We start from the raw sequence: 7,359 nt of genomic DNA on the forward strand, positions 1-7,359 counted from the left end.
CTACGATCATGTTAAATCTCTCTGAGGTTTATGGGGAGTCCGAAAGATCTGCCCGCTTTAACATCATGAGAGAAATCTTAGCATGTGTTATGAGCGAGGGCAGTTCTGTGCACGATCATGTCATACATATGATAAATTTGTTTGACAGGCTTGATCTGCTAGGAGGGGGTATCGAAGGCGAAGCCAAAGTCGATATCATCCTCAACACTCTCCCCAAATCCTATGAGAACTTCCGTCTCAACGTCGTTATGAGCAAGGCCAACTATACTCTCAATGAGTTGTTGAATGCTCTAGTTACGGCGGAGGGAGTCATGGGCTCGCGAAAAGGGAAAGAGGTTCTTGTCGCTGCCAAGGGATCTACTTCTTCGTCGAAAGGCGGGAAAAAGAAGTGGAAGGGTCCAAAAGGCAAGAATGACAACGAAGCTAGTGGGAGTGGCAAAGCCAAACTGGACGGCCCTAGCGGCGGCGTGAAGAAGCCGACGGGAAAAGGGAAGTGCTTCAAGTGCGGCAAGACTGGGCATTGGAAGAAAGATTGTCCGATGCTCAAGGCAAAGGGACAAGGTACGTCACAAGTTTTAGTAACTGAGACATGTTTAGCTTCGTTTTCTACTCATTCATGGGTAGTGGATACGGGGGCAACTGATTATGTTTGTTACACCTTGCAGGGCTTCAAGCCGACAAGGGAGCTGGAAAGTGATGAGATCACCATCTCCATGAGCTATGCGTCGAAGGTCGCAGCTGTTGCTATTGGAGATTTATCTTTATGTTTTGGTGATGACATTTTAGTTTTGAGAGATATTTTATATGTGCCGGATTTTCGGCGGAACATAATTTCTGTTTCAAAATTGTTTTTGGATGGATATTCTGTTACTTTTGATAGAGGCGTCTCTATCATGAAAAATAACATGACTATTTGTTCTGGAATTTTGAATAACTCTCTCTATACTATTACATGTCCAATTAAAAATTCTGTCCATGTTGCATCTACATCACAAATCTGTCATAATCCGAATAAGAGGAAGTATTATTATCATGAACAATATACGCATGCGTGGCACCTAAGGTTAGGCCACATCAATCTAAATATGATCCAAAGGCTCGTTTCAAATGGAGTCTTGAAAGACTTTCAAGCTGTTCCATTTAGAACCTACAAATCCTGTATAGAAGGAAAGATGACGGCAAGGCCTTTTAATGCCAAGGGGAATAGGGCCTCGCATGTGTTAGAATTGATTCACTCTGACCTGTGTGGACCGATGTCCACAAAGGCTCGTGGAGGGTATGAGTATTTCGTCACTTTCATTGACGATTACTCAAGACATGGGTATATTTACCTACTTCAACGCAAGTCTGAATGCTTTGAGAAATTCAAAGAATTCAAGGCAGAAGTGGAGAAGAGAAGGGGTAAATCTATCAAGTCATTGCGGTCTGATCGCGGTGGCGAATACCTTGGAAACGAGTTCTTGCAATACTTGTCAGAATGTGGGATTACATCCCAGTTGACTGCACCGGGTACTCCCCAACAGAATGGTGTAGCAGAGAGAAGAAACAGAACTCTTATGGAAATGGTACGATCTATGATGAGCTATGCATCATTGCCTATTTCGTTTTGGGGATATGCCTTGGAAATAGCGGTTTATTTGCTAAATAGGGTACCGTCCAAATCGGTTCCTAAAACTCCTATCGAGTTATGGTCAGGGCGTCAGCCCAGCTTGAACCATATAAAGGTATGGGGTTGTCCTGCATACGTGCTAGACAAGGAAGCGAAGAAATTGGAGCCTAGATGCGAGTTAATGCTGTTTATAGGATATCCTAAGGAAACGAAAGGTGGTTATTTTTATAATCCTAAGGATCAGAAAGTGGTTGTTAGCACCAACGCACGATTCTTGGAACAGGATTATATAAATGAACACAAGTCGAGGTCCGAGATTGTCCTTCAAGAAATCGAAGGCAATGGACAGGCGATTCCATCACCCCAGCCAAGTGTGCAAGTGAATGCACCACAGGATACTGCACAAACCATTGTCACAGCTGTACCACCACCGCTTCATCGTAGTGGGAGGGTTGTAGTTCAACCCGATCGATTTAAGTTCTTGGTAGAATCTTCGGATCTTCTTCCTGTTGATGAACAAAAGGATGTCGACCCTAATAACTATAGACAAGCGATGAAAGATCTAGATGCAGATTCTTGGTACGACGCCATGGTTTCTGAAATAGAATCCATGACTGCTATGGGTGTATACGAGAAAACTGAACTACCTGATGGCTTTGAAGCTATAGGTAGTAGGTGGGTATACAAGAGAAAGCGAGATTCGGATGGCGAAGTCGCAGCTTTTAAAGCTAGACTGGTGGCAAAAGGCTATACCCAGGAACAGGGTATAGATTATGATGAAACTTTGTCGCCGGTTGCCATGCTTAAGTCTATCCGAATACTCCTTGCCATAGCAGCCCACATGAACCTTGAGATTTGGCAAATGGATGTCAAAACCGCTTTTCTAAACGGTTTCCTTGAAGAAGGAAGGGACATCTATATGCAGCAACCCGAAGGGTTTGTGAAGAAGGGCGAAGAGCATCTTGTTTGGAAGTTGAAGAAGTCCATTTATGGACTTAAGCAAGCTTCGAGGTCATGGAACAAACGTTTTGACGAGGTGATTAAATCCTATGGATTTACTCACTGTGAAAACGAGAGTTGCGTGTACCGTTTAGATGCCGATGGCGATGTGGTTTTCCTTGCACTTTATGTAGATGATATCCTCCTCATTGGCAACAATGTTGAGCTATTATCGGACATAAAGAAGTGGTTATCCGAACAGTTTCAAATGAAGGACTTAGGAGATGCAGCGTACATCCTGGGGATCAAGGTTGTCCGTGATCGCCAGAAAAGGATGTTGAGCTTATCTCAAGCGACCTACATTGATACTGTGATTGCTCGTTTTAGCATGCAAAATGCCAAGAAAGGCTTGCTACCTTTTAGACATGGCATTCCTCTGTCTAAGGACATGTGTCTTAAGACGCCTAGTGAGGTTGAGGAGATGAGGAAGATGAAGGAATATTAAATTGAATTAATACTCGATTGCCCGATGATCGTTTCTTGGATTATTATTAATTCATCATACAACGATTAATTCCTAACATGCTCCTATGAATTTAACAGCTGCACACAGGTGTTAGGAAAACTTACTTGAGAATCGGATGCACAGATGATTGATGATCGTGTCGAATGATTCAGACTCCAGCTCTGATCTTCTCGACTGTATCCCGCTCAATTCCCAACGTTGGATGGACAACGAGCTATGGAAATTCCCAAGACAGAATGCCTCACACGATTTCCTGCGCCCCCCTCTGCTCTCAAAACCCTAATTTTTATCAGTGTATTTTCCTGAGAGCTGACAGCTGTATTTAATAGAGAATTAAATACGTATGGGGCGCTTCTTTCTTTGTGATAGGCGATTTCTGCCCTACTTGGGCTAGGAGACATTGGGCCAGCCCAGGGACCAGATACAAGGAATAAAGATGGGCCTCAAATAAATTAATTTATCTATGGTCAGCCCAGACCATAATTAATTTATAAATATCAGTTCATTCCACTAGAGAACCGATACTGACTTACCCCTTTATTGCCGGTGATGAGTCGGGGCTTGTATTTAGACTTATTAAATCTCCGTATTTAAAATATCCGACATCCATTAATTAATTAGAGCTCTGACAGCTTAAATTAATTAATCTCTTAATAATTCCTTAAGCAGTACCACTCAATCTTTATTATTACGCCTGAACTTAATCAACCTGCAGGGTTTAGCGTAATAAACCTTATTGAGCTCCTTAAGGGGATGTCATTATCCTATACCGGATACGGGTACTAATACAGATAGTCAAATATCATATATTAACCGCTATCACCCAAGATACAGAGTACTCGAGTTAGTATTTAACTCTCGCCCATAGTAAGTCAAAGTGATATACGAATTAACATATATATCTGAATACTTATTAGTATTAAGATTTATGAGTCACCGAGATCTTGATTCTTCACTTAAGTCAGATAGAAGAATACATCTCAACTGTTGGTCCTATCAATACGTAATGACGTACCAGTATAGACAAGTAGCCAAGACAAACTACTTCCATCTATACTGCAGCCTAAACCAATAACTTGTCCTAGAGTTATTTCGGCTGTGATCATATTATATCTCTTAAGGTTATTCCAATTATATGGTCTTCTGTGATCTACAACACACCATATAATCTACTTATACAGAGATAAAGAACATACATATGCAATCATGAACACAATCAGATAGGAGATAAGAATAGTGAATAACAGGAATCATTGTATACAAGCATAAAGTTCTTGCTTTCAGTATACAAATCCAACAGAAGATACCCTATGCTTCCGCCGTAGGTAGCCTCATGTATGCAATGCTCTGCACGAGACCTGATATTTGCTATGTCGTTGGCATGGTTGCAAGATATCAGTCGAACCCTGGACCAGGACACTAGACTGCGGTAAAGCATATTCTCAAGTACCTGAAGAGGACTCGAGATTATAGGCTAGTTTACCAATCAGACAGTCTATCTCCTTTGGGTTACACCGATTCGGATTTCCAGGCTGACCGGGATGAGAAGAGATCTACCTCTGGATATGTGTTTACCTTGGGAGGTGGAGCCGTATCATGGCGGAGTGCAAAGCAGAAGTGCATTGCAGACTCCACCATGGAAGCCGAGTATGTAGCTGCTTCCGAAGCTGCTAAAGAGGCTGTATGGTTCTGGAACTACCTCTTGGATCTAGGAGTGGTACCTAATTTGCCTAAGAGTATCATAATTTATTGTGATAACTCGGGTGCAGTGGCAAATTCTAAAGAACCCAAGAGCCACAAGGCGACCAAACACATAGAGAGAAAGTACCACATCATACGAGAAATCGTAAGCAGAGGAGATGTGCTAGTTGAGAAGATTAACACTTTGGAGAACTTAGCTGATCCTTTCACGAAGAGCTTACCGCAAAAGGCCTACGAGAAGCATGCTCGAGGGATGGGGCTGCGGTTGATGCCACCCACTTAGAGAAAAACTTTCAGTATAAGTGGGAAAAATAGTAAAGAGTGAAGTGGATGTTGTAATAGCTAGTATTTAGACAAATTGTATACTAAAAGTTTTGCTTTAGTATAAGTGGGAGATTGTTGGTTTTGTATACTGAAAGCAAGAACGTTTTATGCTTGTATACAATGATTCATGTTTTCACTATTTAATCTCCTATCTGATTGGGTTCATGATTGCATATGTATGTTCTTTATCTCTATATAAGTAGATTATATGGTGTGTTGTAGATCACAGAAGACCATATAATTGGATTAACCTTAAGAGATATAATATGATCACAACCGAAATAACTCTAGGACAAGTTATTGGTTTAGGTTGCGGTATAGATGGAAGTAGTTTGTCTTGACTACTTATCTATACTGGTACGTAATACGTATTGATAGGACCACAGTGAGATATATTCTTCTATCTGACTTAAGTGAAGAATTAGAGATCTCGGTGACTTATAAGATCTTAATACTAATAAGATGTCAGATATATATATTGATTCGTCTATCACTTTGACTTACTATGAGCAAGAGTTATATAGTAACTTGAGTACTCTGTATCTTGGGTGATAGCGATTAATATATGATATCTGATTATCTGTATTGGTACTCGTATCCGTATAGGATAATGACATCCCCCTAAGGAGCTCAATAATGTTTATTGCGCTAAACCCTGCAGGTTGATTAAGTTCAGGCGCAATAATAAGGTTTGAGTGGTACTGCTTAAGGATTACAAAGAGATTAATTAATTTAGGCTGTCAGAGCTCTAATTAATTAATGGATGTCGGATATTTTAAATACGAGGATTTAATAAGTCTAAATACAAGCCCCGACTCATCACCGGTAATAAAGGGGTAAGTCAATATTGGTTCTCTAGTGGAATGAACTAATATTTATAAATTAATTATGGTCTGGGCTGACCATAGATAATTAATTTATTTGAGGCCCATCTTTATTCCTTGTATTTGGTCTCTGGACTGGCCCAAAGTCTCCTAGCCCAGAAAGAGCTAGAAAAATGCCCCATAACCTAAATCTGGCGCCTCCTCCTTATTTCTGTATTATAAAATACAGCTGTCAGCTCTCAGGAAATACACTGATAAAATATTAGGGTTTGAGAACTGAGAAGGGGCGCAGGAAACGTGGGAGTTCTTTAGCTTGGGATTTCTCACAGTTCGTTGTCCATCCAACGGTGAGACTTGAGCGGGATACAGTCCAGAAGATCAGAACTGGAGTTGTTCGATACGATCATCAATCATCTGTGCATCCGATTCACAAGTAAGTAAATCCTAACACCTGTGTGCAGCTGTTAAATTCATAGGAGCATGTTAGGATTAATCGTTGTATGGTAAATTAATAATAACCAAGAACAGATCATCGGGCAAAGTGGAACGTTAATTCAATTTAATATTCCTTCACAACTAGCGATAGGCCATCGCAGAGAGCGTGGATGTTGCCCGGGGTAGTTGATTTCCATTAGCTGACCCTTCTAAGGGATCATAAACTGAAAGGATAGATTGGGCAAGGGGTTTTTGTGTGCGTGACAAGTGACAATAGGGGCACAACAATTCTTATGCCTATAACCACCGGTATGAGAGTATAGTGAATAATCTTTGCACCAATGATCGAGTGTTCCATTCATGTTTAGTGATTCAAAACTAAGTCAGAATTGTTTTGTTATTTGATTTATCTACATTTCTCTTTCAGTTTAGGTTGGAAACCCGTTCTGCCCATAAGCACGTTTTGGTCAGAACATTACAGGATACAAAACCCTTTTTGGTGACACCCTTGCAGGAGAAGTTACTGCTCAGTTCCCTGTGGATTCGACTCTGGACTTACCACTAGCTAGTCTAGTTGTGGGCACAGGATAAATTTATTTGCACGAAGCTTAAACGACGGCTTCGTCAGATGCGCTGGTGGAAACTGGGGGAGGGCATCGACGTCGCTCGGCGCAACCCTCTCATAGTAGCCGACGAATTTGGGGGAAGTGGGAAAGGCAGAAGCAGAAGGCTTCAGAAGTCTGGATCTGGAACTTTGGGGGAATCGCTGGAGCCCTATTATTTTAATTATGAGTACAACTTAATAAAATATATACTATAATTATATTAACCGGTTAATTCGGTTTTAACCGGTCGGTTACCGGTTAAATCGATTAACCGGTTAACACCAAAAGTGATAACCGATAACCGAACCGAACCAAAAAAAATTGGTTACCGGTTTTTTTGGTTCGGTTACGGTTATAACCGGATAACCGAAACCGATTTACCTGCCCTATCGTTCC

Source organism: Salvia miltiorrhiza, chromosome 7, assembly GCF_028751815.1.
Source record: "Salvia miltiorrhiza cultivar Shanhuang (shh) chromosome 7, IMPLAD_Smil_shh, whole genome shotgun sequence".
Lineage (NCBI taxonomy): Eukaryota > Viridiplantae > Streptophyta > Magnoliopsida > Lamiales > Lamiaceae > Salvia > Salvia miltiorrhiza.